The 24,859-nt window shown below is 43.8% G+C and overlaps 1 protein-coding gene across 2 annotated transcripts in view; it reads left to right on the forward strand.

Annotated features, from left to right (window-relative positions):
- The first annotated feature begins 7,115 nt into the window (after nucleotides 1–7,115).
- LOC118385325 (G-protein coupled receptor 4-like) overlaps nucleotides 7,116–24,859 on the forward strand; it is a 33,152-nt gene continuing 15,408 nt past the window's right edge. Inside the window, exon 1 of one of the 2 annotated variants that reach the window (XM_035772387.2) lies at nucleotides 7,116–7,628. The gene's annotated coding sequence lies outside the window, so the exon portion shown is untranslated. The remainder of the gene's footprint in view (nucleotides 7,629–24,859) is intronic. The other variant, XM_035772394.2, reaches the window with a different exon arrangement.

Raw genomic sequence — 24,859 nt, forward strand, 5'->3', positions numbered from 1 at the left:
ACCCTCGCAAGGCTGCAGGCCCAGACGGCATCCCCAGCCGCACCCTCAGAGCATGCGCAGACCAGCTGGCCGGTGTGTTTACGGACATATTCAATCATTCCCTATACCAGTCTGCTGTTCCCACATGCATCAAGAGGGCCACCATTGTTCCTGTTCCCAAGAAAGCTAAGGTAACTGAGCTAAACGACTACCGCCCCGTAGCACTCACTTCCGTCATCATGAAGTGCTTTGAGAGACTAGTCAAGGACCATATCACCTCCACCCTACCTGACACCCTAGACCCACTCCAATTTGCTTTACCGCCCAAATAGGTCCACAGACGATGCAATCTCAACCACACTGTACACTGCCCTAACCCACCTGGACAAGAGGAATACCTATGTGAGAATGCTGTTCATCGACTACAGCTCGGCATTCAACACCATAGTACCCTCCAAGCTCGTCATCATGCTCGAGACCCTGGGACTCGACCCCGCCCTGTGCAACTGGGTACTGGACTTCCTGACGGGCCGCCCCCAGGTGGTGAGGGTAGGCAACAACATCTCCTCCCCACTGATCCTCAACACGGGGGCCCCACAAGGGTGTGTTCTGAGCCCTCTCCTGTACTCCCTGTTCACCCACGACTGTGTGGCCACGCACGTCTCCAACTCAATCATCAAGTTTGCGGACGACACAACAGTGGTAGGCTTGATTACCAACAACGACGAGACGGCCTACAGGGAGGAGGTGAGGGCCCTCGGAGTGTGGTGTCAGGAAAATAACCTCACACTCAACGTCAACAAAACTAAGGAGATGATTGTGGACTTCAGGAAACAGCAGAGGGAACACCCCCCTATCCACATCGATGGAACAGTAGTGGAGAGGGTAGTAAGTTTTAAGTTCCTCGGCATACACATCACAGACAAACTGAATTGGTCCACCCACACAGACAGTGTGGTGAAGAAGGCACAGCAGCACCTCTTTAACCTCAGGAGGCTGAAGAAATTCGGCTTGTCACCAAAAGCACTCACAAACTTCTACAGATGCACAATCGAGAGCAACCTGGCGGGCTGTATCACCGCCTGGTACGGCAACTGCTCCGCCCTCAACCGTAAGGCTCTCCAGAGGGTAGTGAGGTCTGCACAACGCATCACCGGGGGCAAACTACCTGCCCTCCAGGATACCTACACCACCCGATGTTACAGGAAGGCCATAAAGATCATCACGGACATCAACCACCCGAGCCACTGCCTGTTCACCCTGCTATCATCCAGAAGGCGAGGTCAGTACAGGTGCATCAAAGCTGGGACCGAGAGACTGAAAAACAGCTTCTATCTCAAGGCCATCAGACTGTTAAACAGCCACCACTAACATTGAGTGGCTGCTGCCAACACACTGTCATTGACACTGACCCAACTCCAGCCACTTTAATAATGGGAATTGATGGGAAATGATGTAAATATATCACTAGCCACTTTAAACAATGCTACCTTATATAATGTTACTTACCCTACATTATTCATCTCATATGCATACGTATATACTGTACTCTATATCATCGACTGCATCCTTATGTAATACATGTATCACTAGCCACTTTAACTATGCCACTTTGTTTACTTTGTCTACATACTCATCTCATATGTATATACTGTACTCGATACCATCTACTGTATGCTGCCCTGTACCATCACTCATTCATATATCCTTATGTACATATTCTTTATCCCCTTATACTGTGTATAAGTGTAACGGATGTGAAACGGCTAGCTTAGTTAGCGGTGCGCGCTAAATAGCGTTTCAATCGGTTACGTCACTTGCTCTGAGACCTTGAAGTAGTAGTTCCCCTTGCTCTGCAAGGGCCGCGGCTTTTGTGGAGCGATGGGTAACGATGCTTCGAGGGTGACTGTTGTCGATGTGTGCAGAAGGTCCCTGGTTCGCGCCCGGGTATGGGCGAGGGGACGGTTTAAAGTTGTTCTGTTACATAAGACAGTAGTTTTGGAATTGTTAGTTAGATTACTTGTTGGTTATCACTGCATTGTCGGAACTAGAAGCACAAGAATTTCGCTACACTCGCATTAACATCTGCTAACCATGTGTATGTGACAAATACAATTTGATTTGATTTGATTTGCCAGTGACACAGTGGTAGGCCTGATCACCAACAATGACGAGACAGCCTATAGGGAGGAGGTCAGAGACCTGGTCGTGTGGTGCCAGGAAAACAACCTCTCCCTCAACGTGATCAAGACAAAGGAGATAATTGTGGACTACAGGAAAAGGAAAACTGAGCACGCCCCCATTCTCCTCGACGGGGCTGCATTGGAGCAGGTTGAGAGCTTTAAGTTCCTTTGTGTCCACATCAACAAACTAACATGGTCCAAGCACACAAAGACAGTCATGAAGAGGGCACAACAAAACCTATTCCCCCTCAGGAGACTGAAAAGATCATGTCATGGGTCCTCAGATCCTCAAAAGGTTCTACATCTGCACCATCGAGAGCATGTGTTGCACTGGTTGCATCACAGCCTGGTATGGCAACTGCTCAGCCTCCGACCGCAAGGCACTATAGAGGGTGGTGCGAACAGCCCAGTAAATCACTGGGGCCAAGCTTCCATCCAGCACCATCCAGCACCTCTATATCAGGCGGTGTCAGAGGAAGGCCCGAAACATTGTCAAAGACTCCAGCCACCCTAGTCATAGGTACCGGAGCGCCAAGTCCAGGTCCAAGAGGCCTCGAAACAGCTTCTATCCCCAAGTCATTAGACTCCCGAACATCTAGTCAAATGACTACCCAGACTATTTGAAGTCCCCCCCCTCACCCCCTCCTTACACTGCTACTCTCTGTTATCATCTATGCATTGTCACTTTAATAACTTTACCAACATGTACAATGGTGTGTGTAATCAGTAGTGTAAGTGAGTGTTTTGCATGCATGAATGTGATAATGCAGGGTGTTGAAAGGTGCCAAAGCAAACCAAGCCACCAAGATACACAATGTGACTAATACAATTTGTGTGACGAATACAATTTGTAGCTACTGTAGGTCTACCCATCAATTCAAGATGGAACTTTGTATCATTCACTGATATTGTTAATACAGGCATACTGCAAAATTCACCTGAGCTCTGTGGACTGGTCTTCCCTGGTTTTCTGACCCTGCGGGGACCACTGTCAACATCTGATCCTGCGAAGACAGGATCAGATGTTGTGTACTGACTGCACTAGAGGGCTCCATTTCCGCGGGATGCCTGCAGGTCTTGACAGAGATCGGGCAATCAGACAGACGACTTTGGGATTAAATTATTTTTGTTGTCCCATTTGGAAATGGTCCTCTTTCTGTTTTGTATGCGTTAGCCTACCTATTGTATTAAAAGTAGATATTTTTCGCATTATTCTCACACTCAGAATTCACTGCTTCAACTTTAGTAGGCTACCTCTCCTAGCTGGGCGTGAGAGTTCAAGTGTGCCTAGTACTGTATGTGTGGTCTCTAGTGTGGGTGCCTACATGGACGGAGAATCAAGTGGCAGTTAACTTGAACATGAAATTAACTTAAATATGATTAGAGAGACCGGGTCAGTCAATTACTTATATACTAATAGTCTTAGTAAAAGTATTTATCTTCAACTCGCAATCTGTGGATTCTATTTGATAAGAGATTGAAATTGTATGTTAAACATCACAGCATAGCTGAAAGATACAGTGGGGCAAAAAAGTATTTAGTCAGCCACCAATTGTGCAAGTTCTCCCACTTAAAAAGATGAGAGAGGCCTGTAATTTTCATCATAGGTACACTTCAACTATGACAGACAAAATGGATCATCCAAATGCTCTCTAGCAAACTTCAGACGGGCCTGGACATGTACTGGCTTAAGCAGGGGGACACATCTGGCACTGCAGGATTTGGGTCCCTGGTGACGTAGTGTGTTACTGATGGTAGGCTTTGTTACTTTGGTCCCAGCTCTCTGCAGGTCATTCACCAGGTCCCCCCGTGTGGTTCTGGGATTTTTGCTCACCGTTCTTGTGATCATTTTGACCCCACGGGGTGAGATCTTGCGTGGAGCCCCAGATCGAGGGAGATTATCAATGGTCTTGTATGTCTTCCATTTCCTCCCACAGTTGATTTCTTCAAATCAAGCTGCTTACCTATTGCAGATTCAGTCTTCCCAGCCTGGTGCAGGTCTACAATTTTGCTTCTGGTGTCCTTTGACAGCTCTTTGGTCTTGGCCATAGTGGAGTTTGGAGTGTGACTGTTGTGGACAGGTGTCTTTTATACTGATAACAAGTTCAAACAGGTGCCATTAATACAGGTGACGAGTGGAGGACAGAGGAGCCTCTTAATTAAAGAAGAAGTTACAGGTCTGTGAGAGCCAGACATCTTGCTTGTTTGTAGGTGACCAATAGTGCCATACATGTGTAACAGATGTGAAATGGCTAGCTAGTTAGCGGTGGTGCGCGCTGGTAGCGTTTCAATCGGTGTCTTCACCCGCTTTGAGCCCTTGAAGTAGTGGTTCCCCTTGCTCTGTAAGGGCTGTGGCTTTTGTGGAGCGATGGGTAACGATGCTTCGAGGGTGACTGTTGATGTGTGCAGAGCGTCCCTGGTTCGTGCCCAGGTCGGGGCGAGGGGACAGACGTAAAGTCTATACTGTTACACATGCATTCAAACATATTCAGTTTGCCTTGCTGTTATGATTTAGGTTGACCTTGATGTATTTTGCAATGTTGTTTTCAGTTTTCCTTTATCTTTTTTCTCTTTTGCACATTTTGTTGGTGCATTGGGGGGATGGAATTATTTTATTTATCATTTTTTTCTCAGGGGGAGGGTCTGTGGGTGAGGGTTTGGATGGTTGAGGGGCAGCTCTTGGGGAACTGTGGGGGGGATCTTGGAGGGCTACTGGCCTGGCGGTTGGGAGCTTGGGCCGGGTCCCCATTTTTGACCTTGTGGGAGATCTGTCAACGTGCCTTTGAGCAGGGCTTGGACTCTGGTTGCTTCTTGAGCAGGGCGTTGATCCTGGTTGCTTCTTGAGCAGGGTGTTGACCCGGGTTGCTTTTGTGTGTCTCTCTGGATGGAAGGCTGTTAGATGACTAATGTGATGTAGTTGTTAAGCGGCTTCACTGCAAGTATATTGTATGTTTTAAATATTCAATAAAAAAATATATAATAATGAAAAATATTATGATTAGACTGTAGTTTACTACAGTGTCTGTAAATAAATATGGATAATGGAAAGAAGTGGAGGGAACTCACCAATGTGAGTCAAAGTGCAATCAAAAAATGTATCATCATCATTGAAATCATCATCATTGAAAAGGCACAACGCGCACATAGGTTAGGCTACTATGGTGAGCGACCACTGTGCCTTTTCATTTTTGATTAAAATTGATTACCCATTTTATTTGTCTCTGCGTGCAAATCGTCCTCCTCTTAAAGGTAGGCTGTATCCAATAGGCCCATGCAAAACGTAGCAAGTGTTGCTGTCATCATTCTTCATGCTTCCAGTTCAGTAGTCATACCTGTGAGATCACGTGCGCTTGTGGTCTCAATTAAATAGAGTAGGCTATAGCCTATACATGGACGGAGGCACGGGCAGTTATCTTTCCAAGGAAATGTACTTCCTATAGGTCTATGATTAGGCTATAGTTTACTATATTGCCTAGAAATATGACAGAATATTGATCACTCATATTTCTCCATCTGAAAATCTTCCCACTCCTAACAGGTAGGCTATAAAAATAGCTCAAGAGAGAGTGCAAGTCTCTCCAACTCTGCTCTCTTCAAACTACATCTATCATATTGGCTGACATAGCCCAATAATAGCAATATAAAGGCCATGTGAAAATCTCTGGTAATTGAATCTATTTCCAAAGTTATTTTTGAGCGTTTGATATTGCCTATGGGGCGCAAAATTGCTGGAACTATGGCCGGCAAGTGAGCTGCGTCACATACGCCTAAAATAACATTGTGGGACTGTGGTTGGGTTTGGGACCAGTTCTTGCAGTAGCAGGTAGGAGTTGGACAGACAGCCAGCGGGAGCAGTAATGTTAGAGCTGTTTATTACCGTGTGAAAAGTAGGGAATTAGCTAGGGAAACTGACAGATCAATAACGTTACATTGCCATACTGACTAATTAAACTAACACTGCACTGTAAAATCATCAGAATATCAATCTTCAATCATTTGGCCGGTGGTTTCATCATTTGATTCAGGTTTAGTGTGATTGAGAGAAAAATAATAGCTAATTTTAGCCCATTTTTGGCCAGCTCTCTCTAATGCTACATCAACTGGCGAAAGCTAGCCAAGTTAATTCACTTCTGAAACGGAACAAAAAAGGCTAGAAAACATTTCCGTACAAACAACAGCTCTTAGATAGTGATATGAGGCGGCCATTATTACTATCTGACAGATAATTAGAGGCTAGAGCTGACCTGGCTGTGGTAGCTACTAGCTAGCGTAGCTTATTCATTCATTTCAGTCGAGAGGGGATGAAACATTAGCTAACATTACATGTCAGTTACAATACTAGTTTAGCACTGCGAATAAACACTCGTTGCGCTTGTTTCTGTTAAGTTCAACAGAAGTTACCTTGCCAGCTACATCATTAAACTAAATAATAGCCAGTCTCTGCTCTGCTTTCTTTTACAACTCGTGAAAGAGCGCAACACAAACACACTGAACTATGCTCAACTCTCCCATGCTGGTCCAGCCAGCCTTCCAGAAGCTTTTCCTTCATACAGCATGTCAGCCCGCTCTGTGGTGTCAGACCATCCTATATCCAGTCAGCGGACACACTCCAAACAGCCTACCAGACAGCTCGGAGGCATCCGCATGGTCTTAAAGCAGACTGTTGCCGCTTTTTGTATCACATTGCAATGATAACACTGTGGGTGACTAAAATGCCATTTCAGAATGTGGGAGGGACATGACCCCCGTCCCCAGTGAAAATTGCGCCCCTGGAATATACTTTATCAGCGGATGAAAGGTTAACAAAAATGTTAGTCATCCTGTAAACCTACTCTCCCCTCCCCCCATGATGAATTTCCCTGAAATGGAGCTATGCACCATAAAATGAGGAAAATGGCTCTTTCAATGGACTGTAATGACTTTGTTGTTGCTAGGATGGAGGCCTTTTAGTGTGATGTACAGAAAGACGGGCCATTATTTCAACAGGTTTCATTTCAATCTGGATCCCTGTTTTGGCGTTGACCATTACTTTACAATAATTGATGTCCTGTTCATGGCAGCAATTGAATCTCTCTATCTATCTTTCTCTGTCTCACACACGCAGGCACGCTCTCTCATATAAGCACGCACTCGTTCTCGCGCTCTCTCGCTCCTACTCTCTATTTCCCCTCTCAATTACTTTTGGGGGTTTTCCACAGAAGTTAAAGAAATGCAATGTCCGATAAACAACTGATGGCAAATATGAAGCATTCTGCCAGATAGACTACAATGTGCAGATTGCAGACGCGTACCGCGAGTGCAGTGTACCAGTGGCGCCATCTACAAGGTGAGCAAAGAAGAATTCGACACAGCTCCGGACTCTCTCTCGGAGGAATATACGGAGTGAGGATTACACAGTTTCCTCAGCGAATCAGTTGTACTATAGACAATGTCGTGGAGGTAAATTGACACCGAACCTACCTGAATGTAAGTGTTCCACCGTGTATTTAATGTAAACTATAAATGCCAATTTAGACTTTAGAAGTGCGCGCTCCTGTTATCACCTGCTTGAGGATGGGCATTTATTTTAGGCGTATGTTTTGTACCATCATTACATTTATCATTGCCTTTTTATTTTTCTATCTATCTATATCTAGTTTGGGTAGACCTATCGAAAGTAACGTAATAGTGTGAATTCCTGACAAGATAACATTTACAATTGTTGATGGGTCTAGTGAAACGTGAAAAGGAAACTACTATATTGGCAGCATTTATAGTAACTTTATTTGAAGGTTTTACTATCTCTACCGCTCCCACATATTTAACAGTAGCAAAAGCAGTTAATTGATAGCACGTCCTTAAGTGAATTGCTCTCCTGCTATACCGAAAAATATTCCATTATTAATGTATTAATGGAGTCAAATCCAATGCACATTGGGGGTCTTTTCTGTAAACATTCAGCACAATGTAACGTCTGTTCCTCCTTCAAAATGCTCATTGGCTGCATTGATGGTTGTAGTATTTACAGCAGAATCTCACCGATTAAAAACTCTGTATTGTATTCAACTAATGCCCATTTCTGAACAAGGAGAAACGATTACCCTTTAACGGGTTGAGCTACTGACCTTCAAGACTCACAGTGTGGTTTGCTAAAAGCTCTGGAATTATTTACCCTGGCTTTTAGACGGTGTCGTCTTACCAAACCGCTGCAATTAACTGCTGCTGCTCACTTCCAGTGCTTTTATAAGCCATTTATTCAAACATTCTAGGCCTTTACAGGTATATACTCTCCAGTAGCGATGCGTGGGTAAAATCAGTGGGGAAGCCAAGCCATAAAAAAGCCATATTACACCCTACGTGTTGTGATATGTGCGTTCTTTGCTCGAGAACCTGTTAGTTCATAAGCCACACCTTTGTTTCATCACAAAACCAGAGAGCAACATCTGTCTGGTGGAGTCCACAAAGCATACAGTTAGTTACCCGACGCTGGCTGCAACCTGGTCTCAGAGCATTTCGTATTGTTTTGTATGATATGTTACATTTCGTATTGTATGTATTCATTTGTGGATGTCCATCACCCATTTCGTATGATATGTTACGAATTACAATTCGTATTATATGTAGCTAAAAGTAGTAAGTTGTTGAAAAGTTGCTAATTCGCTACAATGCTAAATTTGTCCGTTATGAGATTCAAACTCACAACATTGGTTTGCTAGATGTGTATGTGCCCACTGGAAGACAACAACATATCGAGATGCCACAACTAAAGTTTTTTTCTGTCAATAACATTTGACTTTTGATGTGATGTGATTGGTGTAAAACTAAAAATCCAAACTGGCTACCCGTGGCACTGTTAATTGATGCAACAGGACCATTCACAGTTGAGCTCACTCAGTTTAGCTCAGCGCTGATTGGCTATTATTGTATCAATTTCTAATCAAGGGAGGCCAAATGCTTGCTGGCTTCCCTTGCATTCAGTGCTACGGGCGGCAACAATATTATACTATTTTTGACCAGACAGCATCAGATAGATGGGCTACAGAGACAGGGGGGCGCTGTTTTGCTCGCTCAGATGCTTTCCCCTGTGAGATACATTCAGCCTCTTGCAAATTGAAGGACAATTATGAAACACAGAGAGACGAACTCTAAATTATTTAATTAAACAAGTTATTGGTACATTTTTTGGGGGAAGCCTGACTTCCCTTGGCAACCAAGAATACACGCCACTGATACTCTCCCCAATACCCCATATGTTTAATCGTGTACGTCCTTTCAAATCCCATTAGTTTCCTTACCTTGAAAGTGGTGTATGGACAACGAATGTCTGCAAACCACACTTTGGTTTAGCTACACTAGCCACTGCGAACAATGAGCAGCATGAGCATTGTGGGATCAATGTTACAGTCACTTCTTGTCCATAGACTGGAAACAAATATCTAAATATCTAAAAATGCTGTCCCTTTAACTTGATGGGTTATAGTACAGTACTCTCCTTATGCACTCACTTTGTATTGGGTTGTATGCTGGCACTGTACCTACTGTAGTGCACTGTACCCACTGAAATGGAGCTAGGGAGGGTTTTACCGCCTCATTGATTGTGTTTTCATGGCATCATATTAAATCATGTCCACACACAATGACTGGTGGTTGATCTCTTCCAGGTCAACCACTTATGAGGGTTCATTCAGTAGCTAGTCCTCCTGCCTCTGCCTGCCTGCTTGCAGGCCTTTCTCTCTGGGGCTGGGTCCTCAGTATCCAAGGTCACTGAAGGGGGAAGCGCTCACATGTTTAATCCAGCCAAGCTAGAGCCACTTGATTGCTCACAGTCTCACAAGGGGGACGTGTGATAAGCATGGACACTTAAAGCTGCAATATGTCACTTTTTGGGTGACCTGAACATATTCACATAGAAATATATGTAATAGATCTGTCATTGTCATGGACAGTACGTCTAAGAAGTGGTAGAGCTGTTCTATGTGTGCTATTTCTATGCTTTCATTTTTGCGACTTTTACTTTTGTACACCAGCTTCAAACAGCTGAAAATACAATATTTGTAGTTATGGAAAATATATTTCACAGCGGGTTAGATGGTACAATTATTATTTTTATTACCTTTATTTAACTAGGCAAGTCAGTTAAGAACAAATTCTTATTTTCAATGACTGGCTAGGACCAGTGGGTTAACTGCCTGTTCAGGGGCAGAACGACAGATTTGGAACTTGTCAGCTCGGGGATTTGAACTTTCAACCTTCGTTTACTAGTCCAATGCTCTAACCACTAGGCTACCCTGTCGCCCTGCTTCTCTACCCTATACTTTCTTGTTTTGTCACATAAACTGATATTAGGTGAACTATTCGAATTTTAGAAACCAGGAAATTACGGAATGATTTCTGCACAGTGCACCTTTAATAGCCTGACAAGTGAAGTGGTTATCACCAAATAACGAGCGGGGAGCCTCAGCCGGCCCAACCACAGCTTGGTCTAATTGAATATTGTTTTCCAGGCAGAGCTGGATTGCCTGCTTAGGTGTTGTCATTGGACTGTAGTCTCTAATTTGTTGTGCAGGCCACTGAGGTAGACGTTCCACTGAGAATATGCCATGAAAAGGCTTTTGACATGTTTTCAGGTCTCTTGCGGAAGGCCAGAGCGTCAAGCGTGCACTCTGAACGGTGAATGAGATGGGCGGGGCTAAAGCTTAAGAGGGTGTGAACGATGCTGAATGGGTGTAGACAAAGAAGAGCTCTTCACTAGATACCAAAACATTCAAAGGCCATTTTTTCAAAAGTGAGTTTACAAGTCTATCAACTTTCAAAGCAGAATTGCTTTCCCATTGTTCCTCAAAAAATATAGTGTATGATATACTATTTTGTAGTGCTGAGTCTCTACTTTTATCCAATGTAAAAAAAAACCACAAAGTTGCTACATAAGACCGAATCCAGGTGGTGAGTCACATATGCTACTGTAAAAGCTCCAAATGCTTAGAGGGAAATTGTTTAGGCATATCCCTATCCCTCATAAAGCTAACTGGAATTTACATTGCAAACAAAATATCTCCCATGCTTGTTTGTGTTCTTTTGGTAAAGCAACAAAGAAAATATTTGTATATTCAAATATTAAAGGACTAGCCTCCTTATGCCAATCTGCTTTTTTTTTTTCATTTTTGCTTTATGACAGCTGTGACCAATACCATGCCTTATTTACATTTTTAAGTCCGATCTTTCATATTATAGAATTTCAAATGTTTCATTCTGGTTTTCAGAATGACCTTTGCTGCTGTTTCTGACATCCCAGGTTTAGTACCTCGGTAGGAGTCAATTCCATTTCAGCTCGCTCTGTTCAGAAAAGTAATTCATGCTGAACTGACTCTATTAACATTGGGATTAGGGATGTTAACGGTTAACCGTTAATCGGCCCAAAAATACGCTTGACCGCTCATGCATATCGGTTTATAGGTGCATTTGCATGATTTAGTGCCGTTAAATTGGCCACTAAATGGTATTTTAGTTAGTCGTCATGTATCTTATTTATCACACGCACACAGCATACATACAGCATACATACTCTACAGAGCCTAGTTTGAGGAGAAGAATAGCCTTTTACCTGTCCGCCGGTATTGGAGTGACACGTGTTTTTATAAGCCCAGTCATTGTGCATTGCGCAACAAATAACTATTCTAAATGCAATTGCGTGTTAAAAACTGTTTTGATGGCCACGATTTAATAGAGTTGCTTGTAATTTAAGCACGCATCCCATTTGTCATTCGACTTCATAGGCTATAGTCAACAGTAGGCGGCTATCAGCGTGTCACCCACCACTTTGCAACATGAGCCTGACGCAGTATAATTGTTTGAAACCTGAACGTTTTACTTTACTTCAAATAATGAGGCATTTCTTACCTTGCTTCAAAGTAGCCTAGTGAAAATCCAATTAACCATAGTTTCTCTACTGTTCTATTGGTTTTCATATCAACTTTCTTTAGTTGTCCAGAAGCCAAAGGCACAATCCTAGCCATGTTAGTTTTTGCTATTAGAATCCCCATCTTTGTAAGTTTCAAACTGAGATTTTCATCTCTGTCACAAATGGAATCGCTCACATTAGGTTCACTGTTTAGAACAGTGTTTTCCTGTGAATTGCATTTTGGTAAATGTTTGAAAATTACTTGCTACCCCCCTTCCCACCCTGCCTAGCAACAGGTTGGTTGTCATTCCCCACTCCCCCATATCTCTATCTGCCCCCCCCCTACTCCCATAAACATCCAAGGTTGCTTGTCAACGGTGGATGTTTTTAAATCCTCACTCCCTCCCTCCTCCTGGCGACCCAGAGAAAACCCTCCCCATACCACCCCTTCCCTGTGGGACTGAAAGCATGCATAGTATTTTCTGTTGGTCACATCATTTTACTGTTTGGAAAGATGTTTACCATTTGTTGACCGGTTAATGAGGGTTGGCTAGTTGACCGAAATTTGCATCCCTAGTTGGGATTGATTGAACTGTACAGTCTGTCTCAGTGTCTCAGATGTGTTATGTAAACGGGATTACCATGTAAGAAACAATACTAACAGATATTTCAAAACCTCTTTGACCGTGTCTCTGTACACCTTTGTGTAAAGATTTAAACACGTGTCTCCAATGACCCGCTAGAACAAAGAAGCAGCTTCACAAGAGAGGAACGCTGTGACAGAATACAGTGTGTTTACAGAAACACGGATGATGACTTCATAGACAACAAGCATTTCGAGATGGCGTCAGGTTGGCAGCACTTTCATAAAGACATCAGAGAGGGAATACAAGCCTCCGAGTCGTCCTGCACTCTGTGTGCACCTGCTACCAGCACTTTGCCTAATCTGCAGGCCATCGATTACACAGCACTCTGAAAATGTAAGTGCATGTGGATGAAATATCATATGGGAAGAAAGCCTCGGGGTTAGAGGAGGAAGATTTCTTCTTCCGTGGTTTGGAAAGTGCAGTCATAGATCCAGGGTACTTTGTCCATGAGTGCTGTTGTGAAAAAAACATGATTTATATTGTGAATGTGAGGGGCAATGGATTGGCATAGCAAAAGGGTTGGTTTCGTTTGGGTGAAGAATGATGGTGGAAAATATCTAATCTATCGAAAAAAATCGAATTGAGGGACCATTTCTAAAGGGGCTGCGAACTATCCTTCCTGTCAAGAGGTTGTTTTTCTTTCATATTCACGCTGCTTGTAAACTGGAGGATTTCCTGACTTTGAGTGGTGTTTTAAACAAAAGATGGGAAAAACACACATAGCAAAACATGCCAACTTGAGTTAGTACTGCCTCAGATTCTCTGGCACTTCACATAAACCTTTAATGGTCGGCTAGGCCTCTTTCCACCTTTTTAAACAGTAAACAAAATGTGTCCTTTCTCACCCCTATTTTCTCACTGTGAGGACAGAGGAAAGCTTGTTGGGGACTTAATATTATTTGTTGGGGACTTAGTAATATTTGGTTAATTTGGGCACCCGTCCCGCACTTCCTTTTTGGCAATATAAAGCTCATTCTGGTTAAGAGCTCCCATGGGGATCTCACAGCGGGTTACTAATGCACACGCAGACAACACACACACATGAACTAGGGAGCACCGTGCTCATCAACCCACAACAGCACCATAGTCTGTGTATTACGGTCATGTCTCATTAGGTTTCATTCTCTATCCAGCCGCCTGAATGCCTGGCCCTGGTCACCAGCATTATGAGAAAGGACTTTACACAAACAGTATGAATTAGAGCTTTGATCTGCAATCATTTAGTTTGGTTTGACCTTTTATGACCTCATGACATGCTGCTTGTTTCCCCCAGGATAGTGCTAATAACTAAACTAAACTAAGTTTGACAGAACAGGAAGGTACACAGGGACTGACAAATCCCCGGCGGCACCCAGACCCCCAGAGCCAGACCTCTCTTCATTGAAGTGATCTATTTGCACTCTGGCATTCGCCTTGTAGTACCACCATGTATTTCCTCTTGCAGGCAGCCGTTTTATTTGTCTAGGAAGTGTCAGTGGCATTCTTCCACTGTGTATTCTGGGTCTGCTGCCATTTCAAGCCTGTCAACCAGCAGGCTGATAACAGTTACTAGTGGGGCTTTGGCTCAGGGAGGATTTCAAAGCCTGAATTCAGACTCAAACAAAAGCAGCTTTCAGCTGTGATTACTCAAACTCATAATGTGCTGGCGTTTACAAAAATCCCACAGATTCTTCTTCATCCTACCTCAGAGAGAGAGAGAGAGAGAGAGAGAGAGAGAGAGAGAGAGAGAGGAAAGGGTGATATGTCAGTTGTCTTGTAAGAACCTCAAAGGGTCTGCGGCTCAGAGTGTGGCCACAGTCCAACACGCAATAATTCATTTCCGGCACAACAAGCTGATTGGACCAAATTAAGGCTCAGCCAATAAAACCCTCCGGTGGGAATTTGAATGGAAAATGCGGCATTTTTATTGAAGTCATTAATTCTCCCTGCAGGAAGCCTGCCCAGGGCTTTATAGAGACCCGACGTTGGCTCTCTAGCCGAGCGTGAAATGAGCAGCCTGCTAGGCCAGGATTAAATACCTGCTCTCTGCTTAGGGCCAAGTGAAGGTTGCTGCAGCCGACACCGCACACGGGCTGGGCTCCCCCTCATCAGTTACAGGCTGTATTAAGTCACAGGGGTGATGCAGGGAGCTAAGGACACTGTGCTGCAATGGTTTGCACTGCAAACATGGGGGCCAAGGGGGATGGCAGCTGAACTTGCCCTTCATCTCATGGACAGTACAGTATTTCAGATCATAATGTCTGTGGAATGGGATGAATGGGTAGCTGACCTCCTATTAAACCTTTATTTAACAATGTGTCGGTCACTTTAAATTGACAGACTTTGTCATGGTATGAAAGAACAGATGGTCACCATCCAAACACAGGTCAGCGTTCGAGATAGTAGAGAAATGATAGAACGTTTCGGGTAGCCTTCCAGGGGCTTCCCACAATAAGTTGGGTGAATTTTGGCTAATTCTTTCTGACAGAGCTGGTGTAACTGAGTCAGGTTTGTAGGCCTCCTTGCTCGCACACGCTTTTTCAGTTCTGCCCACAAATTTCTATAGGATTAAGATCAGGGCTTTGTGATGGCCACTCCAATACCTTGACTTTGCTGATGTCTTGAGATGTTTCTGCAATATATCCACAGAATTTTCCTTCCTCATGAGGCCATCTATTTTGTGAAGCGCACCAGTCCCTCCTGCAGCAAAGCACTTCCACAACATGATGCTGCCAACCCTGTGCATCATGGTTGGGATGGTGTTTTTCGGCTTGCAAGCCTCCCCCTTTTTCCTCCAAACATAGCGATTGTCATTATGGCCAAACAATTATATTTTTGCTTCATCAGACCAGAGGACATTTCTCCAAAAAGTATGATCTTTGTCCCCATGTGCAGTTGCAAACCATAGTCTGGCTTTTTATGGCGGTTTTCGAGCAGTGTCTTCTTCCTGGCTGAGCAGCCTTTCAGGTTATGTCGATATAGGACTCGTTTTACTGTGAATATAGATACTTTTGTACCTGTTTCCTCCAGCATCTTCACAACGTCCTTTGCTTTTGTTCTGGGATTGAATTGCACTTTTCACACCAAAGTACGTTCATCTCTAGGAGACAGAACGCGTCTCCTTCCTGAGCGGTATGACGGCTGCCTGGTCCCATGGTGTTTATACTTGCGTACTATTGCGTGGACTGGGATATGTTTCATATTGCGTCAGACAACAACATTGACGAATACACTGATTCGGTGAGCGAGTTCATTAGAACGTGCGTTGAAGATGTCATTCCCATAGCAACGATTAAAACATTCCCAAACCAGAAACCGTGGATTGATGGCAGCATTCGCATGAAACTGAAAGCCCAAACCACTGCTTTTAATCAGGGCAAGGTGACCGGAAACATGACCGAATACAAACAGTGTAACTATTCCCTATTCCCTCCGCAAGGCAATCAAACAACTAAAACATGCAGACACTCCTTCACTGCAGCTGACGTGAGGAAAACATTTAAACGTGTCAACCCTCGCAAGGCTGCAGGCCCAGACGGCATCCCCAGCCGCGCCCTCAGAGCATGCGCAGACCAGCTGGCTGGTGTGTTTACGGACATATTCAATCAATCCCTATCCAAGTCTGTTGTTCCCACATGCTTCAAGAAGGCCACCATTGTTCCTGTTCCCAAGAAAGCTAAGGTAACTGAGCACTCACTTCTGTCATCATGAAGTGCTTTGAGAGACTAGTCAAGGACCATATTCTCCTCCACCCTACCTGACACCCTAGACCCACTCCAATTTGCTTACCGCCCAAATAGGTCCACAGACGATGCAATCTCAACCACACTGCACACTGCCCTAACCCATCTGGACAAGAGGAATACCTATGTGGGAATGCTGTTCATCGACTACAGCTCGGCATTTAACACCATAGAGCCCTCCAAGCTCGTCATCAAGCTCGAGACCCTGGGTCTCAACCCCGCCCTGTGCAACTGGGTACTGGACTTCCTGACGGGCCGCCCCCAGGTGGTGAGGGTAGGCAACAACATTTCCACCCCGCTGATCCTCAACACTGGGGCCCCACAAGGGTGCGTTCTGAGCCCTCTCCTGTACTCCCTGTTCACCCACGACTGCATGGCCACGCACGCCTCCAACTCAATCATCAAGTTTGCGGACGACACAACAGTGGTAGGCTTGATTACCAACAACGACGAGAAGGCCTACAGGGAGGAGGTGAGGGCCCTCGGAGTGTGGTGTCAGGAAAATAACCTCACACTCAACGTCAACAAAACTAAGGAGATGATTGTGGACTTCAGGAAACAGCAGAGGGAACACCCCCCTTTCCACATTGATGGAACAGTAGTGGAGAGGGTAGTAAGTTTTAAGTTCCTCGGCGTACACATCACAGACAAACTGAATTGGTCCACCCACACAGACAGCATCGTGAAGAAGGCGCAGCAGCGCCTCTTCAACCTCAGGAGGCTGAAGAAATTTGGCTTGTCACCAAAAGCACTCACAAACTTCTACAGATGCACAATCGAAAGCATCCTGTCAGGCTGTATCACCGCCTGGTACGGCAACTGCTCCGCCCACAACCGTAAGGCTCTCCAGAGGGTAGTGAGGTCTGCACAATGCATCACCGGGTGCAAACTACCTGCCCTCCAGGACACCTACACCACCCGATGTCACAGGAAGGCCATAAAGATCATCAAGGACAACAACCACCCGAGCCCACTGCCTGTTCACCCCGCTATCATCCAGAAGGTGAGGTCAGTACAGGTGCATCAAAGCTGGGACCGAGAGACTGAAAAACAGCTCCTATCTCAAGGCCATCAGACTGTTAAACAGCCACCACTAACATTGAGTGGCTGCTGCCAACACACTGACTCAACTCCAGCCACTTTAATAATGGTAATTGATGGGAAATTATGTAAAATATATCACTAGCCACTTTAAACAATGCTACCTAATATAATGTTTACATACCCTACATTATTCATCTCATATGTATATGTACAGTGCCTTGCGAAAGTATTCGGCCCCCTTGAACTTTGCGACCTTTTGCCACATTTCAGGCTTCAAACATAAAGATATAAATCTGTATTTTTTTGTGAAGAGTCAACAACAAGTGGGACACAATCCTGAAGTGGAACGACATTTATTGGATATTTCAAACTTTTTTAACAAATCAAAAACTGAAAAATTGGGCGTGCAAAATTATTCAGCCCCTTTACTTTCAGTGCAGCAAACTCTCTCCAGAAGTTCAGTGAGGATCTCTGAATGATCCAATGTTGACCTAAATGACTAATGATGATAAATACAATCCACCTGTGTGTAATCAAGTCTCCGTATAAATGCACCTGCACTGTGATAGTCTCAGAGGTCCGTTAAAAGCGCAGAGAGCATCATGAACAACAAGGAACACACCAGGCAGGTCCGAGATACTGTTGTGAAGAAGTTTAAAGCTGGATTTGGATACAAAATGATTTTCCCAAGCTTTAAACATCCCAAGGAGCACTGTGCAAGCGATAATATTGAAATGAAAGGAGTATCAGACCACTGCAAATCTACCAAGACCTGGCCGTCCCTCTAAACTTTCAGCTCATACAAGGAGAAGACTGATCAGAGATGCAGCCAAGAGGCCTATGATCACTCTGAATGAACTGCAGAGATCTACAGCTGAGGTGGGAGACTCTGTCCATAGGACAACAATCAGTCGTATATTGCACAAATCTGGCCTTTATGGAAGAGTGGCAAGAAGAAAGCCATTTCTTAAAGATATCCATAAAAAGTGTTGTTTAAAGTTTGCCACAAGCCACCTGGGAGACACACCAAACATGTGGAAGAAGGTGCTCTGGTCAGATGAAACCAAAATTGAACTTTTTGGCAACAATGCAAAACGTTATGTTTGGCGTAAAAGCAACACAGCTCATCACCCTGAACACACCATCCCCACTGTCAAACATGGTGGTGGCAGCATCATGTTTTGGGCCTGCTTTTCTTCAGCAGGGACAGGAAGATGGTTAAAATTGATGGGAAGATGAATGGAGCCAAATACAGGACCATTCTGGAAGAAAACCTGATGGAGTCTGCAAAAGACCTGAGACTGGGACGGAGATTTGTCTTCCAACAAGACAATGATCCAAAACATAAAGCAAAATCTACAATGGAATGGTTCAAAAATAAACATATCCAGGTGTTAGAATGGCCAAGTCAAAGTCCAGACCTGAATCCAATCGAGAATCTGTGGAAAGAACTGAACACTGCTGTTCACAAATGCTCTCCATCCAACCTCACTGAGCTTGAGCTGTTTTGCAAGGAGGAATGGGAAAACATTTCAGTCTCTCGATGTGCAAAACTGATAGAGACATACCCCAAGCGACTTACAGCTGTAATCGCAGCAAAAGGTGGCTGAATAATTTTGCACGCCCAATTTTTCAGTTTTTGATTTGTTAGAAAAGTTTGAAATATCCAATAAATGTCGTTCCACTTCATGATTGTGTCCCACTTGTTGTTGATTCTTCACAAAAAAATACAGTTTTATATATTTATGTTTGAAGCCTGAAATGTGGCAAAAGGTTGCAAAGTTCAAGGGGGCCGAATACTTTCGCAAGGCACTGTATATACTGTACTCTATATCATCTACTGCATCTTTATATAATACATGTATCACTAGGCACTTTAACTATGCCACTTTGTTTACATACTCATCTCATATGTATATACTGCACTCAATACCATCTACTGTATCTTGCCTATGCCGCTCTGTACCATCACTGACTCATATATCTTTATGTACATATTCTTATCCCCTTACACTTGTGTCTATAAGGTAGTAGTTTTGGAATTGTTAGCTAGATTACTTGTTGGTTATTACTGCATTGTCGGAACTAGAAGCAAAAGCATTTCGCTACACTCGCATTAACATCTGCTAACCATGTGTATGTGAAAAATACAATTTGATTTGATTTGTACAGATGAACGTGGTACCTTTAGGCATTTGGAAATTGCTCCCAATGATGAACCAGACTTGTGGAGATCAACAATTATTTTTCTGAGGTCTTGGCTGATTTCTTTTGAGTTTTCCATGATGTCAAGCAAAGAGGCAATGAGTTTAAAGGTAGGACTTAAAATACATCCACAGGTACACCTCCTATTGACTCAAATTATGTCAATTAGCCGATCAGAAGCTTCTAAAGCCATGATATCATTTTCTGGAATTTTCCAAGCTGTTTAAAGGCACAGTCATCTTTTGACCCACTGGAATTGTGATACAGTGAATTATAAGTGAATTAATCTGTCTGTAAGCAATTTTTTGAAAAATGACTTGTGTCATTCACAAAGTAGATGTCCTAACCGACTTGCCAAAATAATAATTTGTTAACAAGATATGTGTGGAGTGGTTGAAAAATGGGTTTTAATGACTCCAACATAAGGGTATGTAAACTTCCAACTTCAAATGTAAATACTCAATGAGTAATGATAACATGGCTGTATACACAGGGTACCAGTACCAAGTTGATGTGCAGGGATACGAGGTAATTGAGGTAGATATGTACAATCAACAGGATAGATAATAAACAGTAGCATGAGCTTATTTGATGAGTCAAAGAAGTTACTGCTAAAGGGGTCAATGCAGGTGTCCAGGTAGTTATTCGGTTAACTATTCAATTAACTATTTAGCAGTCTAATGGCTTCGGGGTAAAGTTGTTCAGGGTCCTGTTGGTTCCAGACTTGGTGCATCGGTACCATTTGCCATGTGGTAGCAGAGATAAAAATCTATGACTTGAGTGGCTGGGGTCTTTGACCATTTTTAGGGCCTTCCTCTGACATCACCTGGTATAGAGGTCCTGGATGCCAGGAATCTCAGCCCCATTGATGTACTGGGACATACACACTACCCTCTGTACCACCTTGTGGTCGGATGCCAAGCAGTTGTCATACCAAGCGAAGATACATCCAGTCAAATTGCCCTTAATGGTGCAGCTGTACAACTTTTTGAGGATCTGAGGTCTCATGACAAATCTTTTCAGCCTCCTAAGGGGGAAGCGGTGTTGTCGTGCCTTCTTCATGACTGTGTTGGTTTGTGTGGACCATGGTAGACCCTTAGTGATGTGGACACCGTGGAACTTAAAGCTCTCAACCCGCTCCACTAAAGCCCTGTTGATGTGAATGGGGGCGTGCTCGGCCCTCCGTTTCCTGTAGTCCATGATCAGCTCCTTTGACTTCCTGACTTTGATGGAGAGGCTGTTGTTCTTCTTCCTATAGGCTGTCTCATCGTCGTCGGTGATCAGGCCAACCACCGTTGTGACGTCAGCAAACTTAATGATCGTGTTGGAGTTGTGCGCTGCCGCGCAGTCGTGGATGAATAGGGTGCAGGAGGGGACTAAGCACGCACCCCTGAGGGGCCCCCGTATTGAGGGTCATCATATTTAAATCACAAGTCACGTATTAAGGTTGGTCAAATACTGTAGATTTGACTGTAGATGTAACTGTAAACAATACATTACAGTTATATCTGATATGATCAAATAAATAACTCACAGAGGTGTGGAGTCCGCTGTACTTCAGCTGTGTGACTCCTGTAGCTTAGCATCTGCTTCATCGGACCATTTCCGTATTGAATGGTACTTCCTGTTTGAGTTTTTGCATGTGAGCAGGAATCAGGAGGATAAGAGTTATGGTCAGATTTGCCAAATTGAGGGCAAGAGGGAGCTTTGTAAGGGTTTCCATGGGGTGGAGTAAGGTGATCTAGAGTTTTGTCGACCTCTACTTGCAAAGGTGACATGCTGGTAGAAATTGGGTAAGACAGATTTCAGTTTCCCTGCATTCAAATTAAATCTGTTGGGTTCGATCCCAGGCTGTGTCACAACTGGCCGTGACCAGGAGTCCCATGGGCCGGCGCACAATTGGCCCAGCGTCGTTTGGGTCAGGGGAAGGTTTGGCCGGGGGTGATTTCCTTGGCTCATCGTGCTCTAGCGACTTCTTGTGGCGGACCGGGCACCTGCAAGCTGACTTTGTTTGTCAGTTGGATGGGGTTTCCTCCGACACATTGGTGAGGCCGGCTTCCGTTTAAGCAAGCAGTGTTTTAAGAAGCAGTGCGGCTTGGCAGGTCGTGTTTCGGAGGACGCATGACTCTCGACCTTTGCCTCTCACGACTCCATTGGAGAGTTGCAGCAATGAGACAGGATCTTAACTACCACTTGGATATCACGAAATTGGGCAGAAAAAGTCATAATAATATACAGTGGGGAGAACAAGTATTTGATACACTGCCGATTTTGCAGGTTTTCCTACTTACAAAGCATGTAGAGGTCTGTAATTTTTTATCATAGGTACACTTCAACTGTGAGAGATGGAATCTAGGTGTGCAAACCTGGTCAAGACCTACAGGAAACGTATATCTCTGTAATTGTAATTATATATATCTCTGTAATTGCAGACAAAGGTTTCTGTACCAAATATTAAGTTCTGCTTTTCTGATGTATCAAATACTTATGTCATGCAATAAAATGCTAATTAATTTCTTAAAAATCATACAATGTGATTTTCTGGATTTTTGTTTTAGATTCCGTCTCTCACAGTTGAAGTGTACCTATGATAAACATTACAGACCTCTACATGCTTTGTAAGTAGGAAAACCTGCAAAACCAGCAGTGTATCAAATACTTGTTCTCCCCACTGTATATATATATATATATATATCATTGTGTTTCATAGGTACTGTAGTAACCTAGGTGAGCCAAAGTGCGACATATGGTGAACTAAGTTTGTGTGTGTGTCCTCTGCATGGGAGATGTGTATGTTTGCTCTTACGACCTTTACCAAGACAAAATCCCGACATAATCCTAATTAGGGGGCTAGGTGCATGTCGACGACTGAGCACACCACATAGTCTAGACGGTGATAACTGCCCTGACACCTCAACTACCCCTATGGTTAGCAAGGCTGTAATGGTCTACTGTCTCGTCATGCCTCCAACGCCCATTCTGAGCTGCACTACATCGATGAAATAGGAACTGAAACCCGGGTGTCTGTTGAGCAGAAAACATGTTGCTTCCTATGATCTTATAATAGAAACAGGATCTCATGCACATGAAAGACGTATTTTTGACGACCCTATCGAGCCCACGTTTCAGCTGATCAGTGAGTCGGATGAAACAGAAAGAAACAGATGAGACCACGATCAAAAGGCCAGCCTCTGTAAAGTAGAGCATTGTTTTTGTCAGTAGAGACTGGGTAATGAATGTGTTCCTGACCTGGTTTTAGCGCCTCTTATCCATCTCCCTCTCGCTGTTCCTCGCTAAATTGAATTTTCTTGCTCCTGGTTGGGTTTGGGGCACTTTTTATCTTGATATTTTCAGCAACCACCTCATCTTTGATAGAAATTACAAACACACACACACACACGCACACACACACACAAAGCTTTGGTCTTATGACATTCAACGACTCATACTTAAAGACAGTGCGGTCAGAGTGAGTGATGATAATTATGATAACTATCTCTTGCCCACCGTACTAGGTTTGGATTGCTTGTTGTGTCACCTATTTATTGGTCATGACTCTGTTACCACCGTTACGGTTTTGTTTGGCCGTGTAATGTACTCTGATGAGTCCATTTTTTCCCCGCAGTTCCAGCTAGTGGACAATCCAGATACAAAGCACAGCTGGTAGGGTGCAGTTGGCATCCGAACACCTAGTTATCAGTAATCTAATGCAAAGAATGTATAACCATGACTCATCTGTAAAAGGAGTAGCCTAACATTTGAAGTATATTCATGGTCAACTCTGGTATCCAGTTAGACTAGATGTGAACCATTGATAAGTCTGTGTCATCACCTATACGTTCAGAAAGGAATGCTTTTGTGCCGGAGTCTGCCCTAGTGGTTAGCCCTCTAGACCGTATGCCACTGGCGACGTGGGTATGAGTCCCGTCTCAGTCCTTCCTCTCTATATGTTTCCCCGTCATTGTAAGTAAGAGTTTGTTCTAAACTGACTTGCCTGGTTAAATCCAATTCAAATGTAGCCTCCATTTCTGACTATCACTGTCTAATAAAACAATGACATTTATTAAAACATTCTGGCTAACAATTAAGTAGGTAAGTAAATGTTTTTAAAAAAGAAACTGAAATAGCTTCTTAGCGAAGGGCAATTTCTGAAGCAAGAATTTTGCTAGGACTGTCTGGGAGGGGTCTGAGTGGGGAGGGGAAACTGAAATCTGTTATTGGCAGAGAGGTTTGGAACTCTCTTATTGGTCTATTAACTCATTTCAAATCAAATCAAATGTTATAGTTTACCCCTTGATGATGTCACCAGGCAGGCCAAAACTCAGTCCACCTAAACAGGTTGAAATTTCAGGCTGTCTTTTCAAACAGCTCTTACACTAAAAGGGCATTATCATCATTTTCACAATTTCACAGTATTATTCCAACCTCCGTAGTGTGGACACATACAAGGACTGCACTGGGCCTTTTAATTGATTTTTTTTTAGAATCTGAACATGGCACGTTATATAATATACTTCCTGTTACCTAGTCACCTTACACAGCCCTGATAAAGGCCAACTCGAATTTGTCATTCTATGAATCATTTGAATGTGAACATCTATTCATTGTGGGTCTTGTAGAGTTGTGCCCTGCACTGCTTCCTTGTGACAAACCAAACTACGTGCTGTGAGCAGTTCTTCATTTGAACAGATGTCGTGTTGACCGTTGCAAAAAGGCGAACATGAGATCACTTCAAAGCCATCACCAGGCCACTACGGCCACACAAAGTGCCTGTATCTTCACATCTGAGTTTGGCCTCTGCCAAACATACTCCAAACAGTGGTGACCGAGACTTTTGAAAACAGATGCCCTCGGCAGTCAGCTAGCTCTGGTTCAGTTGAGTTCGGCACAGGACATTGTGTGACACCAGAGACTCAGCACAGTGTGGCCTCTCCACCAGCTGGAAGAGCAGGATTCCCCGGAGAGCACAACAACATATGAGCTCGAATGTGTTGAACCTAAAGAAGATCTCAACTCTTATCCACATGCTGTAGATAGCATTGCTGTGTTATGGTATGGTACATTAGGAAAATAACACCCACACACTCTGATGGCTCCTAAGCAACACATGTAATAGATACCAACAGTTTGACAGCTATGCTTCCCTCATCAGGGTTTCATCTTGTACACTATACTGTATGCTGTGATGTCACAATAACTATT

Source organism: Oncorhynchus keta, chromosome 1, assembly GCF_023373465.1.
Source record: "Oncorhynchus keta strain PuntledgeMale-10-30-2019 chromosome 1, Oket_V2, whole genome shotgun sequence".
NCBI classification, from domain to species: domain Eukaryota; kingdom Metazoa; phylum Chordata; class Actinopteri; order Salmoniformes; family Salmonidae; genus Oncorhynchus; species Oncorhynchus keta.